Source organism: Phymastichus coffea, unplaced genomic scaffold (genome assembly GCF_024137745.1).
Source record: "Phymastichus coffea isolate CEN01 unplaced genomic scaffold, Cenicafe_Pcof_1.1 PCOF00128, whole genome shotgun sequence".
In the NCBI taxonomy this organism is placed as follows: domain Eukaryota; kingdom Metazoa; phylum Arthropoda; class Insecta; order Hymenoptera; family Eulophidae; genus Phymastichus; species Phymastichus coffea.
Genome location: NW_026706939.1, coordinates 270,504 through 288,738, shown reverse-complemented (window position 1 = coordinate 288,738; position 18,235 = coordinate 270,504). Strand labels below are relative to the sequence as shown.

The following is an 18,235-nucleotide window of genomic DNA, read 5'->3' as shown; positions in this document are numbered from 1 at the left end:
GTCTTACTCTTCGTTAATTGCTCTTCGGGCATTCTATTGTGTTCTTTCAAGCTGATTATTTCGTTGTGGTTTCGCGTTTGTTCCGCGCACATGAAAATGAGCAGAGGCATGTGACCAAAGTTCTGTAATTAGAAGAAAAAAGAAGAAATTTATTCAAACGACCGTCTCGCAATTTAAATGAGAATAGAATAGCCTTAAAAAAAAAGATGCGGTCTTTCGAATATACATGCGTTAGGACGATGACATCGTTAGCAAGCAAATCCTATCGATTTTTCAACTGACGCGGCGCCTTACATATGCCGATAATCAACGAGCTATTCGACCTTGTGATCTGATTGACAGTTTCACTATGTTAATCTCTTCCAACCGACAGTCTATTATGAATCGTTTCAATTGTCATTTTTTTCATTGCACGCTAAAAGACGCTAATGAAGTCTGAATGCAAGAACAAACGAGGCTCGACAGATTGCACCACACACGCACAGATTCTGTTACAGTTCTTTGGACAATTTTCCGCGATCACATTGACGTGGAAAAAAAGAGCATTAATCCGTGCCCTTCGGGACTCCACTTTGTCCTGCCACTCGCCGATAGCATCTCACATACGTATACACGTATTCTTGGGTTTGCAATTTAAAATGTCGGCGACGGCAACAATAGCCGAGGAAGAAAAAAAAGTAGAATCGAACACACGGACACACGGCAACAAAGCCAAATTTCGCGAGATTCATAAAAACAGCGTGATCTTCCGGGGAAGAATGCTCCGGGAGAGAAACACGAGACTTTTTCTTTCCAGCGCGGCACGGAAAAACAAATTCGGCTTTGTGTGGGCAGCAGCCAGCGACGACTTCGGCGCCGCGTTTCCTCTCCGCATCAGCACCAACGATTCATCGAAAGTTTTCCTTGTCCAAGCCTCCTGCTCACAATAATCTGCCGCCGAAGCGTTAACGATAATCCTGGCTATTACTGCTCTCGCCGAGACACGTATGCGGGTAATCATTATCGAGCGGGACGTGCTACGATGAAAAGGACAAGTGCGAAGAAAATGCATGGGAACCGAGGAGAGAGAGCGAGAGAGAGAGAGAGAGAGAGAGAGCGCGCGAGAAAGGAGGAGGGGGCTAATGTAGAAGGATTATCAAGATTGCCGAACGTGACTCTTGAGGACGCGCATATTGAATGAGGCGAAAGGGAGAGAAAGAGAGATGAGGCAGGCGTTTCCTTTGAAATACGACTACGTCTCAATCATCCCCTGCGATCTAACATCGATTGCTATTTGCATATTCGTTTACTCGAGATGTCGGTAATTTTTTGACGAACAAAGTAAATCAGTCCATTTGCATTTCAATTTATCGATGCTTCAGGTCGCAAAGCTTCTCATGGCTTAGCGCATTTTGGAATACATTCAAAACGAGCGCAAGTGACTATCGAAGAAATTGATTTCTATCATTTTCAACTATGCAATCTAACGATACATTTTATCGGCAAGTTTCTTCATCATTATTGGTCCTCAATATCGAGCTATAAATCCAACCGAAGTTGGTGTAATAATGTAGGTATACGACGAGCCGAGCAGCACGTGGATGACAGTGACACAAAAATGCGATAAGAAGAGAAAAGAGGCCTAGAGGGGACAGTCGTGTATAAATTTGTTATCTGAATGAAGCGGCCAAACAAACGGAGAGAGGGGCAGGGAGAAAAGGAGGAGAGAGAATATCAGCTGACCGCGGTGTCGCTCCGTCGGACCATCCGTGAAAGCGACGAGAATTTCCAACGTAGCTATGCCACCTCCACTCCCGGGGCATTTAAAAATGGCGTCGATCGGAAAGAGAAGGAGAAAGAGAGGCCCGCCAAAAGTTTCAGTTTGAGCGGGAAGCAGAGAAGGCGCCAGCTCCCATGGCGCGACGGCGGTGGCGGCTGTTGTTCTCGGTCCATTGTCGGGCCTTGACGTGTGCTGTGTGCGCCCCTGAATGCACGGCCCCAATGCAAATTGACAAAGAATTAACGTCGTTTCCGCGCGGCCACTGAAGCCACTGAGAACAACTCGGCAAGACGTACGCCGAGATGCGCACACTTTCCTTCTGCGGATCGCGCGACGAAGCGAACGCTCCATACGCTTTTATGACAGGGTCCGTGCCGCGTATTTGCTGCTCTTTTTTTGCGTCCCAGCGCGTTTCCTCCTCATTGTCGGCCTGATACTTGTACTTGCCTTGGCTCTTCTATTCTGTTTCATGCGCACTCTGTTAGGCTGCGCTGGCTTGTCCGAAATCAAAGTCGCGCAATTTCATGCATATATAATTTTGTAGATTGTTAAGATTTGACTTTACTTTGATCGATTTTAGTAAAACATGATTTACAAAATTTTCAGTTCTGATAAAAATTTTGTGATTGCTGTCGCTGAAAACGAATCATATTTTATCGTAGAAGCATCTTGGAGCGAATAAAAAGTGGCCGGTCGAGCGCCAAGGACCGCAAAGGAGGAAAAATCCATGCGTGCGCAGAGCGAACGAGGAGAAAGAAAAAGATGCCTTAGGGAAACGTCGAGGGGATTTCGCACTAACCGTCGCAGGAGCGGAGAGCGAGAGTCTAGCTACATCCTCTTCCCGCTGTCGCAGTCAGTTTCTCACTGTCGTAAAACAGATCCTTTCTGGCTGTATGTGTATGTGCGCGCAGAAAGCGAAGAACAAGCAGGTCCTCGCTTTCCGAGAAGTCTGCCACAGTTGGACACTTGACTTAGCTCTCGGCGGCTGCAGCAGCAGTGCCGATGGCCCGCTGCCAGTCTCCGTCGCGAAAGCGTCTCGTGTTCGAGAAATTGCGTCCCACATTTGGGGAAAAACAATGTGCTTCCGCTGGCTGCGAGTCCATTTCCTTGTTTCGCATTGGCGGCGGATGCATCCTCCGTCGGTCGCGCGGCTCTCGCGCACCCGTCCCTCGTTGCTCGAGAGCTCCTATCTTCCTTCCTTTCTTCGCGTACGATCGGCGACTCGTCCCCCGCACGTGCCCGACAGCGAAAGACGAGATTTTCCGGCGCAGGGCACTTATTCATCGATAGCTATTGACGAGCTGGCGCGCGCGCTATCAATTAAGGTGAGAGCGCGGGGGCGCGCGGATTATCCGCCTGTGTCAGCTGCTTGCCTCGCATTGCTTGCTGGCATTCCGCCCTCTATTGTTGCTCCTCCGTCTAAGACGCGTGCTCCTCTTTATTCCGCTTGCTCGGGCCTCGCGTTTTAGCTAATCGACAGCCTACTGTCAACGGATTTCCATCCGCTTCATTCGGATCCACGGGCTAATAAACATTTATAACTTTCGTTCATTCAACAATTAATGGCATTTTTATACCAACGTAAACTGGAAACTGACGAATTTGATGCGAACTTGATGCGTAACACGAATGAGTGAAAATAATAAATAGTTTTAAAAACATAGGAGGTTATATTTTGATATTATGCTGGGATTATTCCAACGATTTTATTCCCAGCTGCCATATTTAAATTAATATTATCTTGAAAAGAAAATGAATAGCATAAAACAGTTGAAAACCTATTCTTAATTTTTGAAGTACTTGTATTGTAGGAACTGTGTGGGTGATGCAAACTTATTATCAAAATCTTAAACCCATTAAATTAAAAGCACGTTCATAGATGTTTTCAATGAAGCTGTAAGAAAAGCACACAGTATTAAATGTATTAATAATAATACTAATATAAGACTGGGGCCTTGGCAAATCACCAATATTGAGTAAGAAATTATTAGTAAATAACAAAGACCCTTGAGAGTGATCCCAAAAAATTATGTTACTAAATATACATAAAAGAAGCTTTACATTTAGTAACAACGTTTCGTTAATATGGTTCCCAGCCTCCTGTGACTTTGATTAAACAAAACACAAAAATAAAAATTAAAAATTACAAGAAAATAAAGTTATCAATACAATGCCGTACGAAATTGTAAAACATACCAATGTATCAAATTGCATCAAAATTACGTAGCCATAATTAATATTGTCATTGTATAATGCATGGTAATTACATGAACGTTAATGTATTAAAATTAAATAGCTCTGCATTTAAAGTTTTACTACGGGAAACGGATAACAAGAACGTAACGGATTATAGAAAAGTGAGGAAAAACACTACCTCTAAGTAAAGATATACCTATTAAGTGAAAAATTACGTTACGAGTATAATAAATCAGAAGTTCAAATAACTGAATATTTAGATAATTATATTTTAGTATCACTCTTTTATCAAACAATTATATTTTACCATCGCTCTTTGAAAAATTTACCGTCAATCTCAATATATTATTCTCTTGTTGTTTCTAAAGGTTTTAAAGTAGTGAAACTATATCGTAATAGCACGGATGCTATAAATTAGTTTTAGATACCTAACATACCTATTTAATGATTAAAAATTATTAAATATTGCAAACATAATATCAAACAGGTTTTAGTACATTACGAGACAAGAAACTCTTTCCCGAACATGTGCCGTACCGTAGTTTTTGATTCGACGTGTGGAAAGTGCGATTTTCAACGCACGTTTTCTGCCGAGCGTGCGGGAAAGACACACTTTGCGCTCGGAGTATCGTAAAATAACTAGTTTATAATTATACATTAAACTGCTGATTATCTATATGTTGTATAAAAAGAGTTAAAATACATTTATTTTAATATGATTGTTTTTTTATGATGTTTCAATAATAAAATTAATAATAAGATAACATATTAACAATACTAGTAGTGTAATATTTTGGAAAATTTTATCAATCGTAGATCTAACGAATCTTCTTTGGATAATTTTACGGTATATCTTGAAATGAGTAAACGTTATTCGATTTTTGTGAAATAATGGATACGGATTCAATTTTTATTCATCAAAATGACACGTAAATCATGCAATTTATGTAATGAATAACACAAAAACATAAAATAGAAAGTGGGCTGAATGATATTTTATTAGTAGAACAAAAGAGAGGAACAAGTCAATTTCAGAGACTGACCGTAATTAAAAAAACCCTGGGTAGTCATAATGTACTTTTATAAAATGGCTTAGAGTCTATTGTGCAGCGTCTCTATATCTATTGTGTTTCCAAAATTTTCACAATATTTACGGTTGATAGATTAGAAAGTTTTCTTTTAGTCGTAAGCCGCTCAGCATGAATAATTAACACGACGATGCTTCGGAAACTCGTAATATAAAACTTATGGCAAACAAGTCTGAACATGTATGAAGTAAGTGAAGCTATTTCTAAATTACTTTTTGAAGGGACAAAGTGCGTCCGCATAGGATCGTTTTGTAGACGGTCAATTTTTATTTTAATGGTGGTGCAGGATTATCCCACAGTCATTTACGTGGATATACTCTTCACTATAGAAAAATAAGTCATTTAATGCCTATCTCCAGACACTAATGCTGGAATTTTCGAGATTTGTCGTCTCTGTTTTCCTACAGAAGAGCCTTAGATTGAGAGACCGAGTAACAGCTACACAGTGCAAAGAAACGTTACGACTGCGTTTTTTTTGCAGTTGTTATATCATCGATCAGCACCAATTTGCCTTTTTTTCAACGGTGGACACGCATCCAGTTTTTGCTGGAGTATTTGTTGGAGTGTCACCACTGAAACTTGCGAGATTTCAGAATGTTCGTCTCTATGTAACTTTCCAGTCAAATAATGCCGATTATTCAGATATTAAATTAAGCAATTCCTTTCAAAAGCGTGATTATTGATACGAACTAATAACTGGCTATGCTCAATCTTTAATTCAATGTGCACAATAGTGATATTTATTCATATTACTAAACAATCATTATACAGTGTTAGTGAGTCAGAACCTTAAAATTATACAGAAATTTCGAGATCATTGCAAAAAAATAGTCGGACAGATCATTTTTACGCGTGTAATTCAAGTTATTATTACATTGATTTTAATTATCAATTTTTAATTTATCATCATAATAAAAGTAAAATTTTCATAAAAAAGTATTATCTGAAAAATCGCAGTGATGAATATTACGTAAATTATAGGTTTGAAAATTGCTTTTATGTGCTTGTGTCGATCAGAAAAATGAATTTGAATCATTTCTTCGGAACGAAATAATATTCATCATAGAAAAACTAACAAATTATTATGATTTAAGAAAATAACTCGCTGGCGTTCAAGTTTTAATATTAGATCGCGAAATATTGCGAGTTAGTCGTTTCATCAATTTTTCAATCTAAAAATTATTTGCAGCCAAGATAACAAAATCGAATATTTTCTTTAGTACACGATTTGTCAAGCAATAATTTTTTGTTAATAAGAAAAACAAAACAATAATGTTGCTGCGACTGATCAAAATAGTTATAATTTTTATTACGTGTTGTTAAAGTACACATATATATTGACTTTAACAGCGCAAAATAATAAACTTCACTTTCGTAATCACTATTAATGTCTGCAAAAACTTATCATTTTCGATTGTAATTTTCTTATCGTAATTTATCAAACACTGAATGAAATCGTGATCGTGATCGTACGTCATATGTTTACACATCTCTATTTTCTCTAAGAATGCTGCAGCGTAGCGATACGTCGAGTTTTATCAGTATACGACAGGAAGCTGAAAGACTGTGTTGGTGCATCAATTTTTTCTGATGTTATCATTTATTACTTTTTTCAAGTGGCATCTACGACACACAAAAGTTTGTAAACACCCACGTGCTGTCACGATATGTACACGCTCCCCTCAAACTTCCGTCCTCAGTTATATGTGTGTATATATATGTATATATACGTATATACATAGCTGCATGTGGCTCTCTTTCTTTCTTTCTCCATTTGCGAATTTCGTGATTTCCGTTCAAGCTCAAGGCCAGCCGCGACCGTTGCTCGTTTCACGCTGCTGGCGATAAATCCCTCTCGCGTCTTGTTGCGGACGTGTGCAGTCGGTATTTATAGAGCCGCGCGCGCATTAGCAACTCGCTTCGATCGCTCTTGCTCGCAGCGTCGTCGTGTCGCTCTTTCGCGAGGAAAATTGGAAGGAGATACGAAGGCCTCGGGCGTCGCTTACATCATTGCACGCAGCACGCGGCGACTCCGTACAATTTCGAAACACGTGTATTTACATTGCCGAAAAGGAGTTCAATACGTGTGTGCGTGAGCGCCCTCGTCATTAAGGAAACTGGTTTGACGTGCAGTCGCGGCGACACGTGAGAATTTCGGAGCCGCTCCACTAAAGAGCAGAACAGCCGAGAGAGAAAAGAGCGAGCCTATCAAGTTTGCGACCACGTCGACACAGATGTGCACCCCCTATCCGCCAACATCTCTTCCGTGATCAAATTTTTAAGCTCGGCGTTTCCTTCATTTCCCGCTCGTTTTTCACTTTACCCCGGCGTTCTACAAAGCGGCACTTCTCTGGTGCTCCGGATAACTATCGACATTCCCTGGTCTTACAGATATCTAAGTGATCACGATTTATTATACTTGGCGCGCCTCTTTTATGTAGACGACTGTCTAGCTGAATTTGTGTAATCGCTTTAAACGGAAATACTTTTTAACATTTGATTTTTTTGCTTCGAATACCATCAATTCAATGCACGTCTTAGTATATTACATAATGATTACCGCTCATTCGAAATTAAATACTTTTTCCGGTCATTATTTTTTCTTTTTTGCGCTTAGTAGACCAAACCAAATGTACGAAATAATCGAGCATTAGGTAGAAAAGGCGAAGAAAAAAACATATAAATCAGCAGGATTCCTCGGGATAAAAAAATAAAATAAAATGCCTCATACAGAATTCAAAAGCAAGCCTGTCCATGGTGTATCTCCTTACTTGATAATGATTCAACGCGTGCGCCAGGCAAAGATATTTGCCCGTCTCTCCCAATCGCATACACGCATAAGTACACGAGCATAATTCTTTCCGTTAGAATGTGTCTCGCGTACAACATTCGTTGCGTTTTTCGACGTTGCGGTAGCGGTATGTTAACCGTCATCTCGGCTTCTTCTTTGCCGACTCCTTCGCCGAGCCGAGAGCCAAATCTTTTCATCTCGCGCCCTTTTCTCGCTTCTCATTCTCTCGGCGACGGTCAGCTTCTTCTTCTTCGCCGTGTGTCTCTCCTATTATTTTCTTCTACTTTGAGGTGACTCGCGGGAACGCAACTTTCCCTGGAGGATATACCGAACTCATTCGCTTTTCTTCTCGAGATACAGCGACATATCAATCGATCCGCGGTCGCAGTCGCTCGAAAATCCTTTAATCTTTCCTTTTCCGCCTGGCCTTGTTTACAATGCCTGCGGAGCTTGTGTCCTGTTTCATGAACTTGCGAATTTTTTTGTTTCTAGAGATTTTCGAGAATATACATGTAACGTATAGCACCGAACGTATAGACAGAGCCACTGTAAAAAGGAAGATACATTATTTCAGTAACCCTTAAAACAATCTATTTTTTCGGCAGTTTTAAAAACCTCGGCAAAGCTCTAACTATCTGAACTTAGATAGACAGAGCATCCAGAAGATCGTTGTATTCTTTCGCTTTATCCGCGACAGATGAAAAAAATGAACGACTCTTGTATAAGATTTAATCAGAGTGGCCGATCTCGTGACACTGCAAGCGCCAATGTAAAGCCTGCGTCGAAAACAGTCGCGACAGTGGCTTATAATCCGGAGTGCATTGCAGTCAAGATGTTAGTTATCTCACAGCGCGGCGCGAAGATGCAAACGGCGCCGTGTAGCTTATCTCGCGTCTGTTGTTTATGTACATTTTCGGGCGTTTAAAGGTACGAGTTCTTTCCTTCTTGAGAATCTATATCTCGAGCTCAACTTCCGCTGAAGTCAAAGAAATCCTCCCTGTCTTGGCGTCTACACGCGAGAGGTGTACCCGTATCGACGTCGGCATCTTGCCTTCAAACTCGAGAACACGTTTAACGCTCGAACAAACGGTCCAAAGGGTCAGCGGTCGCTTCAGGGCCTAACGAACAGAAAAAAACTTCATCTCGCTGCGGGCAGCTTTTAATTTTTCTTTATACGAAGTGTGCGCGATGGGCTTTGATGGGCTTTGATGGGTTTCTGAAGACACATAACCAAGGGAGTCAAGACAAAGCTTCAGAGAAATTTGATAAGCGTAATCTTGTTATGTAGTTTTAACACGGCGAAGTTAATCTTTCAAGGCCATTTTTTCTGTCTTTGTAACGGTCGCCTTTATCTTGAAGATTCTCTTTGGTCAGCCTGTGTGCATTCAGCCGGCTCGGAACGCATTCGTTTATGTATTATTCAAAATAATGTACACCTGGACCAATTTTAATTTGGACATCACGCACCGATTGATCGATTGAACTTCAAAGTTTTTTCTATGTCTTGCATAATAACTATTAAATAGAACATCGAAAAGTATATTACAATTGAAAGTTTGGCGTGAAAAATGTCATAATCGCAATTAAAATTGTGAAGAAACAGTCTTAAAATGGTTTTGATAAAATACACGGTGATATCAGATATCCAACACACGTCCAGGTCAATAAAACAGAGTATTATGACTTTTATAAATGTTTGAAAGAAGAATGGTATAAGAAAGTCCAGCGACGCGGTATCGGCCGGACTTCACCTTGGCAACAGCTGAGTTCTAATCACGGGACTGGTTCGCGCGCTCTGGACCTCAACTGGTTATGTATGAGCTCTAATAACTTGCTGGCGGCCGGCGTCGACAAAGGGCTCCGCCTTCTTCTATTCTCCTCCTGTCTCCTTGGCTTTTGCTTTCTCTTGCTGCGTCGCGAGGAAAAAAATAATACCAAGAAGGATGCGCCAGATGGAATGCTGTTAATACATATTTGAAGAAGACTTAAGGGGAAGATGAAAGTAGTCAAGAGTTTGTTTAACGTGGAAACTGCTCGTAGGTCCGTGAAGAAGAAGGCCGGTGCACTTCGCACGCCGATAGACTTCAGTTTTTACTGACGCCGCCTTTGCTCTCTCACTCTCTCTCTCTCTCTTACTCTTATGATAATTGGCAATTTATCTTGTGCTTTTCCTAAATAGTTGACGCTTTACAATACATCAATTTCAAAGAATGTGACTTCTCCGAATAAGGTTTTTTCATTTTAAAAGGAACCACTCTTTTGTATATGTTTATTTCAATTAGTAATCTCATGGCCAAAAGCATACATCATAATTTCGCATCTGCATGGCACTCTTCGCACAGGAAATGTTCATCTTTATTTGCCTGTTCAAATTATTTGCCTAGGAGCATCTCGAATTTGGTCGCGACTAATTTAAATAATGATGAATAATTACTGATTTGTGACATGTAGAACACCAAAATAAATAGTAAAAAGAAAAGGTGTACGTATATGATAGTGTGTGTAGAGAGAGAGAGAGAGAGAGAGAGAGAGAGAGAGAGAGAGAGAGAGAGAGAGAGAGAGAGAGAGGCAAGAAAATCCGAATATGCAAATTAGAAGGCAAAGCTCACAGTGTAACGTTGAGCACATGTAAAAAACTTCAAAATAAAATAGATCTTCAAGCGTGACCCAGTGCATGGGCAAGCTCACACTGATGAAAGAAGAGAAATGGGCGGGTAAAAAGACGCGCGAAGTCGCGCTCGATTATAATCTTGGTTCCGCGGGAAGAAAAGGCAAGAGATGGAAGAATCGAGGCATGTGGACTTGCCGCGGTGTAAGTAGAGACCACCCTCCCGCGAGCTACGCGTATTAGCTACGTGGCAGCGCGTGAATCGTTCACTTCGTATATGTTCGTGTGTCGGCGCGCGTCCTCACCTTCATCCCTGCTGCGGCTTCACTTCTCGGAAGGGGCGATCGTAAAAAGATGGCCTTTTCTTCAAACTCCTCTTTGGCAACGGATGGAAAAGCCTCATCACTTCTCTTTCCTCCATTGTCAGGGTTTTTATTACCTTTGCCAGTGTACGTGCACCGCTTCAAACCATCTCCGTCAATTTTTTTTATGTTCACCTCAATCCAACTGTTCACTTGTTCCATTATACAGGTCTTTCGGTGCAAAGTGAATGCCCAGCGAAAATTTACGATTTCTTTATCGGCAGGCTTTCCTCTGTTGACCGAGTTTTAAGAACTTCAAATAAAAAAAAAAGCCCGAGAGAGAAATAAAAGTCAATACGTTTCCACGTAAAATGAAGCTCGCTTCACATTAGAATCACAAGAAGTGCCAAAAAGTCGTAAAAATTCAACGATAAACAGTAATAAACTGAAACACTTTCGTTGAAGTTTCCTTTCTTTCACTGATATATTACGTGGTGTGTGTATATTGAGCTTGGAATTTGGCCGTTGAAAGTCTTCAAGATTTTGTAAAAGGCAAATCGGAAAACATTTTGATAAGCAAATTTAATAATGGTTTTATTTCAACTAATTAATTCAATTTCCCGATGAAAAATACATCAATGTTTATAGCAGATTGTTATAGAAGCACGCTATACTCAACCGTCTTCAGTTCCGATCATTTATTCAATTCATAGAGATACTCTCGATAAGATCGACAAGTAAAAAATGTATGTAACATGGGTGTGAATGGTGATATAGTAATAAATAATGCAGTATATAATCGAAGTACGAAGCTAGGAGACCAATTCTACAATTATTCATAAAACATCACCTTACTTAAAGTACTTTAGAATCCGATTTCGTTTGAAAGATTGTAGATCAAACAACGCCCCATCGCATGTAGCCCATAAAACTTTTTGCCACGGCCGCACGTTATTGGAACCGCTTACATTTACGAGGCTCTAAAAAACATCGAGCTTACCCAGAGCATTAGCGCGGGATGGATAAAGCGTTACAAGCGCAGAGCTCGTTCATCGCAAGATCGTTATTCCAGAGAGTGAACGAGAGAGACGGAGAAACAAGCGAGTTAAATACGCGCGGCTTGCAGTCGAGTGAAACGTATATGTGTACAATGTAAGACGATGAGCAGCAGGAGAGAATTCATAACATCTTGTAGACAGATACTCGCGTCACGTGTTGGCCACAAAGAGGGATAGAGAAAACGAGTGCACTCGCATTATTGTCGTTAACGTCGCCGCCGACGACGGCTCTCACGCTTTCGGGACTAGCGCCACTCTTTCACGGAATATTCGATGCTCGTTGTTGAAGGTGCAGCTTACTCCGTTGTTTTCGAAACTTTTTTTCACTTTTCCGCTGCTTTAAGATTGATGTCCTCCCCGCAGTGCACGTATGGAATATGATTATTTCCAGGCGTGAAGTATAATTAAACAGTTTTCGGGTGCTTGCGTGGTTGACGCTTACGAGTAAGTAGCTTACGTTTGGTGAGTTGGATGCCGTCACGACTCGTTAGAAGCGGCATTTCATCTCGAATACCGAAGTAGAAATTAAGCCATTTCCCAAAGGCGCAGCGGTGTCGTCGTTTGGCGAAGCTTAAACCAAATGAGATACGATTTTTGGCATCGAGCCGCTGCGAATCGATCCGAATCGATTACGAAAAAGACGCAGAGCCGGAAGCATATTAATCATAACGAGCGGTCCAGCAGAACAGGCACTCGCTGCCAGCGCTCCCACATTGCCACGCGCATATTGGCGCGCATCGCTTGCTCTCCTCTCGACTCTTTCTCCCCACCAGCGACAGCCACGAGGACGACGACGACGACGACGACGACGACGATGACAGCGGCGGCGGCGGCGGCTATTGCGACGCACGACTCTCGCGCGCTTAGCAACAGAGGAAATGCGCGGGGGCGCGCCCCTCCAGCTTATAGCTGTCGCTCTCGGCGCAACTCTCAACGGTTTTTGCACGCCGACCGAGAGTTGGCAGCTATATAGACACGTGATTTCTAGAGACGCTTCTGTATCGAGTGTTTAAATGGGTGACACGGGTCAATTATTGCGTGGAAAAGTTTATCGAGCTTATCATCGTAGGTGGATTTGTATGCGCATGTGCTAGGGTCATTGATTAATTAGCTCCTTCTTATTGGTATTGCGCTAATAGCTCCTCTCTAGTTTGAACTGCGCAACGAGCGTCTTCTAATCGAAAGCGTTTATCAAGTTTGCGAATGAATTTCAATCGTGAACCGGCGCTTTTTACGTAATCACCAAATTGACGATTTCGACAACTCGCGAGCTTCCCGGCTCGGGCGCGGCTCCTGCGCAATTATGAAAGCATAAAACGTTCACAATGAGAGCGTTGCGATCGCGACGAGAAGCAACAAACAATATTGCGAAAGCTCGCGCGCGCACAAGTTGCGTGGCTGTTAAACGTCCGTTTCCCCCACTGCGTGCCCGAGCTCTCATTCGGCACGAGTTCAAGGTGAGCCCAACGGATTCGCGCGCGTCACAGAAACGGAGAAGCGGTCTCCTTTCTCGGCCGGGCTGCAGCGCGTGCGCGCGCACACGACTCCACGAAGCGCAGCACAAAAGACCTGTTCGTGGCTTTTCACCGCCGGCAAAAGCTCGACCGCTCAATTTTGGTTCTTTTGCGGATAAAGACAGAGAGAGGGAGAGAGAGAGAGAGAGAGAGAGAGAGAGAGAGAGAGAGAGAGAGAGAGAGAGAGAGAGAGAGAGCGTGCAAGAGAGGAGGGTGTTGGTGGTGAAAGTTGAATGCACCATGAAGATCGGTATGAAACGATTCGGCGGTTACGAACGACTCAAGTCCAATGATTTCAGTAGGATTTGGCGGGAAGATTTGTTTAAATGCTGCTTGCGATTCCAGATCGATATCGTAAATCAAGCAGTTCGAATGAACGTATCGACCTGCATTGTTACTGTTAACGGAACTTACAGCTCCGATTTTCGGCGTTCACGTAAACTAAAATCATGTAGGCCGTCACTCCACCTCGCGATTTCTTATCTCGTGTGCCAGCAAACGCCAGGGCCACGGACATAACAAATTAGTCGAGCGAGCATGCAACAGCAATAAAGAAGTTGAAAAATGTGGCTACGAAGCGTGTTTACAAACAAACTAAAGCTAAGCATGCATTGGTCTTCCCGCCCGCGATCCCCCCGGCGTAGTCGACGTGCAGGCCCCCACTGCCGCCGCCGACGACGGTTGAGATTTAAATTCCACTTGGCGTCGGTGTATACGTCTGCTGGTTGCGTGGTGGTGGCGGCCTGGGAAACGAGCTGCTGCTGCTCCTGCCGCCGGCTCTCTCTCTCTCTCTCTCTCTCTCTCTCTCTCTCTCTCTCTCTCTCTCTCTCTCACACTCTTTCTTTTCTCGCGTGCTACTCGCTCCTCTCAGCGTGTTAGCCGCGCCTCAATTTATCAGCGACGAAACACGACACACACCCGCAGAACTCGCGATTACGTCGCTAGCATCTGGCCGTTTTTTCGCTGTTTCCCTTTTTTTTCTTTAGCGTGCCCATTTTAAACGCTGGTCAGTTTAAAGACCTTTTCCAGCCGAAATGCCAACACATTCTGCGCGTCGATGTGTGATCTTTACCTGAAATAGCTCGCTTCTTCTTTACGGTTACGTCATTAAGATGCTGCTGGCAGGTGCTTTTGCACATCACCTTTATTTTAGAAAATTTGTGTTTGTTTACTATTAAACTGAACGGCTCCAGTTTTTTATATTTCGACAACAATTATTACTTCAGCAGTATCCAGATCGGAATAATAATTCGAACAACGAAACATTTAGCAATCGTAATCTGTTCAGCGAGCTTCGAAAATTCTCATCTACGCGACCAAACCACGGAATGTCAGCGATAACGCCGTAGTATATTATCGGCGTGTCTACGAAATATTACTGCGCAAATCCTGAGTGAAAAACGGAAAAAACAAAGAGAAACCCCGAATGTCTGCGTAAGACATTGCGAGTGAAAGAACCTAGAGCAGTGGTACATGATCGTTTGAGTGAGGCTCTCTCGCGAGGCGCGATGGCTTCTTCTATTGTTCGATTTTTTTTGTGGGTGCGCTAATACCAGGTCACGCGCCGATCTTGGGCTTCCGTTAAGTTGCAAGCGCGCGCCTCGCGAGGTCGTCTCATCAATGCACGCGAACGGCGACCCCAAGTCCTCCACAGTACTATCGTCAACGATGCCACTTTTCGATTGGATTTTAGGATTGTTTATCTACTTACACGTGATTTGCTATTAAGTGCTTACGTCATTTAGTTAAAACCTTGATGTTCTTTTTCTTTATAAAAATTTATTCGCTGTTATTATTGCTCAAGTTTGTATCAATAGCTTTTAAAATCTTGGAATATTTTCACAGTATAGATCGTTTGAAAATAATATCATATTGAAAATCGCATTATATTAATTATCGATTTGTTTTTAAAAATTTTTCCTCTACAATCTCGTAGCTTCAAATTAGTAGGGATCGAACAAAGAATTCTCGGGAGTCGTGAAGTATAGAGAGAAAAAAGGCTTAATTGGATGCTGAGCCGAGACGTATAGGGGTTCAAGCTAGAATATAGAAATGTTTAAAGATTGAGACGTGTAAGTATCTTTCAACCTTTCTTCGTCTTCAAACTGGAATTTGTTTACATAAATGAGAAACCAGCTTTAAACATTAAAACGTATACAATATATTCACTCTTCATCCGCATCTATAGAAATGCACTTCAGCGGTGCATCTTCGAACTTGAAGTAACAACCAACTGGACAAACCCGTTCGGACGTTACGCATTTTTTCTTCGGAATTCCATTCTGCTTCACGTCTACCTGCTCGGAAAATCAAACACGGGAATCCTTGAAGAAAAAATTGTGTGGCAATCGCAGTTAATCTGGTTAGCGCAGGGAAGTTTGAAGTAGAATAGATGTCCGAAGATGAAAGAAAAACCAGTTTACATGGAGGTGCACATAACACAAATCTCACGCGTCTAGCCCTCGCGGACGTGCCACCTTCGCCGCGCCGCGCACCGCTATAACGTTAAGCTGGGTCTTTGTGCTTGAAATGCCCAAATCACTCTCGCTCTTCAATGTACTTGATTACCTAACGCATTCTTCACTCTTCCCCCATAGCGCGTCCAAGTTATGGTACTAATGCTCCGATTAACAGATATGCCCGTGTGATTTTCATTCCAACCTCCATGTGAGTTTATAAATATGTAGCGAACGTAGATAGAGAATGATTAACGATTCCTTCGTAGGTTGCCTCTATAAAGTTGAAGTCATTTTCAGCGTCTTCACGGCGATGACGTTCCCTCGAGAAATTGGGTTTAGCTGCAACGGAAACTTTAGGAATCTTCGACTCCGCTCTACAGGTTCTTCTTTGCCGCAATGACAGCATGTGTCCATGGTTAAGCGCTGTCTGATGGCTATTAGAAAAATATCTAGAAGTCACTATCGAAAAGAAGTCAATGTCAAAGCGGCGCCATGCAAAGAACTCCAACGGTGCGTTTGCTTGGCCGTGAGATTTATGCAGTCCAAGGGGTTTTCCTGTTTATCATTATATTTCATAGGAGTGGCTTGTCTGGTCAAGCGAAATAATTTTAAAAACGGTATACGTCAAATTAATTTAGCTTCAAAATAGTGTGAAAAATCTGAGCTGTACTTTACGGGGTGTTTCGAATATTGTCATTTGAAGTTCACTGAGTTCTACAAAAATCCATTTGCGCAGAAATAATAATAATACTCTTCCGGTAATCGTTATAAATTCACACAATGACTGAACGTGAAAATAGCATTGCTTTCGTTGTTTTTGAAGAACCAGGATGAGGGATAGCCCGCCCACGCGACCATTTTTCCGCTTGACACTTATGCACACAACAGCAAGCGACCAACTCAATGTCGTAGGCGACAAAGAGCTAGAAAGCAAGCCGGCATCTTGTCCTCTCTTCCTAATTCCCAACTCCCGCGCGCTTTTTCGATAGTCCAGCACTTCTTGCGGTCGGCTTCCTTTTCTTCTTTATTTGCATCTTCCATCTCACCCTTCACTTGGTCGTTTCTACGCCGCCTACTGTCTCAAGTATATTGACCGATCTTCCATTTTCGGAATCGCAGACGACGTTTATTTTCACCATAGTTCTGAAATAATAACCCACGGATACTTTGAATGCATATGCTTGAAGTCATTTATTCGAGCAGATGTTGTAAATATAGCGCAAGTTCTCGGATATAGATACAAATTAATTATTGCGGATATCAAATTAATTGGAACAAATACAAGTTTTGTTAAAAATATGATAAACGTATTGAGGATCAAGCTCATGATGCATGGCACTGGATATCATCATAGGGACGAATTCCTAATAACATGTTCCATTTGATTATGAAAGGACACGCTATCAAGGTTGTTTGTAAATTAGTATTTTTTTCTTTTAATCTTCGTACAACCACGAGATCGAATTATGATATAATTAAATTGATATCATAAAGAATATTTAAGTCGAAATTCGACGGTCTTATGAAACAAATGAATAAAAGTTGAAACTTATCGAACCGTCAAATTGTTCACGGAATGCTTTGTCGCAACGGCTGGTCAAATGTGTGGAATTTCGCCAAATAGACAAAACTCGCGAAATTCCGAAACAAGATATCTTACTCCTGGATTGAAGCACGTGCTGATTCAAGGAAAGCTCTAGATAAGGTATACACAGTCGATGAGTGGACTGTTGGATCGCGATAAGCCATCAATCCGCATGTGAATTTGAATAAGCTCTTCTCGCTATCTCACCCCCGTCAATCTCGTGTCATCGGGAGAGAGAGGGAGGGAGAGAGAGAGAGAGAGAGAGAAAAAAAACAAGAGCGGGGTAACTTAGGCACCCCTGAACCGGCATACACGTCGTCGTCGGGAGCGTTATACGTACGCGACGACCGGGAACGACGGGAGCATTGTTTGCCAGAAAGAAAGAGAGAGAGAGAGAGAGAGAGAGAGAGAGCGAAGCTAGACATACGGGCTGGCAGCTGCTGTCGGCGAACCCGGAATATCCAACGCGACTAATCGATAAGGGCGCCCAAAATTTTGCCAGACGAAAAAGAGTTGCCCATATACCTAAACGCTTAAGCTCCCGCAGTGGGCACTGCACTATTGCCCGTTATACCTTTTGACTTCGATATCGATGCCTACACTTATTATCTTACTTTAGAGCTAATTACTTGTTGACTTTTCTCGATCAATAATAAACTATGGCTCCACAGTGTCCATAGTGTATGCGTTGCATTCTCAGTCTAAATAGTTTACGCAATCTGATTCGGTTAGTCACGTGGGTATAAAATAATAAACAATTGATAAATAATAATATTGGCTCAAGTGGAAAAAGATTTTGCACCTCAGCCATCTTCTCGAGGAATAGTAGAGCCAGGAAACGTTGAGATTCCACGCAGCTAAGTAAATAAGCACTC

The 18,235-nt window shown here is 42.1% G+C and overlaps 1 protein-coding gene across 1 annotated transcript in view; it reads left to right on the top strand.

Annotated features, from left to right (window-relative positions):
- LOC131671545 (M-phase inducer phosphatase-like) overlaps nt 1-18,235 on the top strand; it is an 88,376-nt gene that overhangs the window by 48,017 nt on the left and 22,124 nt on the right. The gene's annotated exons all lie outside the window — the stretch shown is intronic.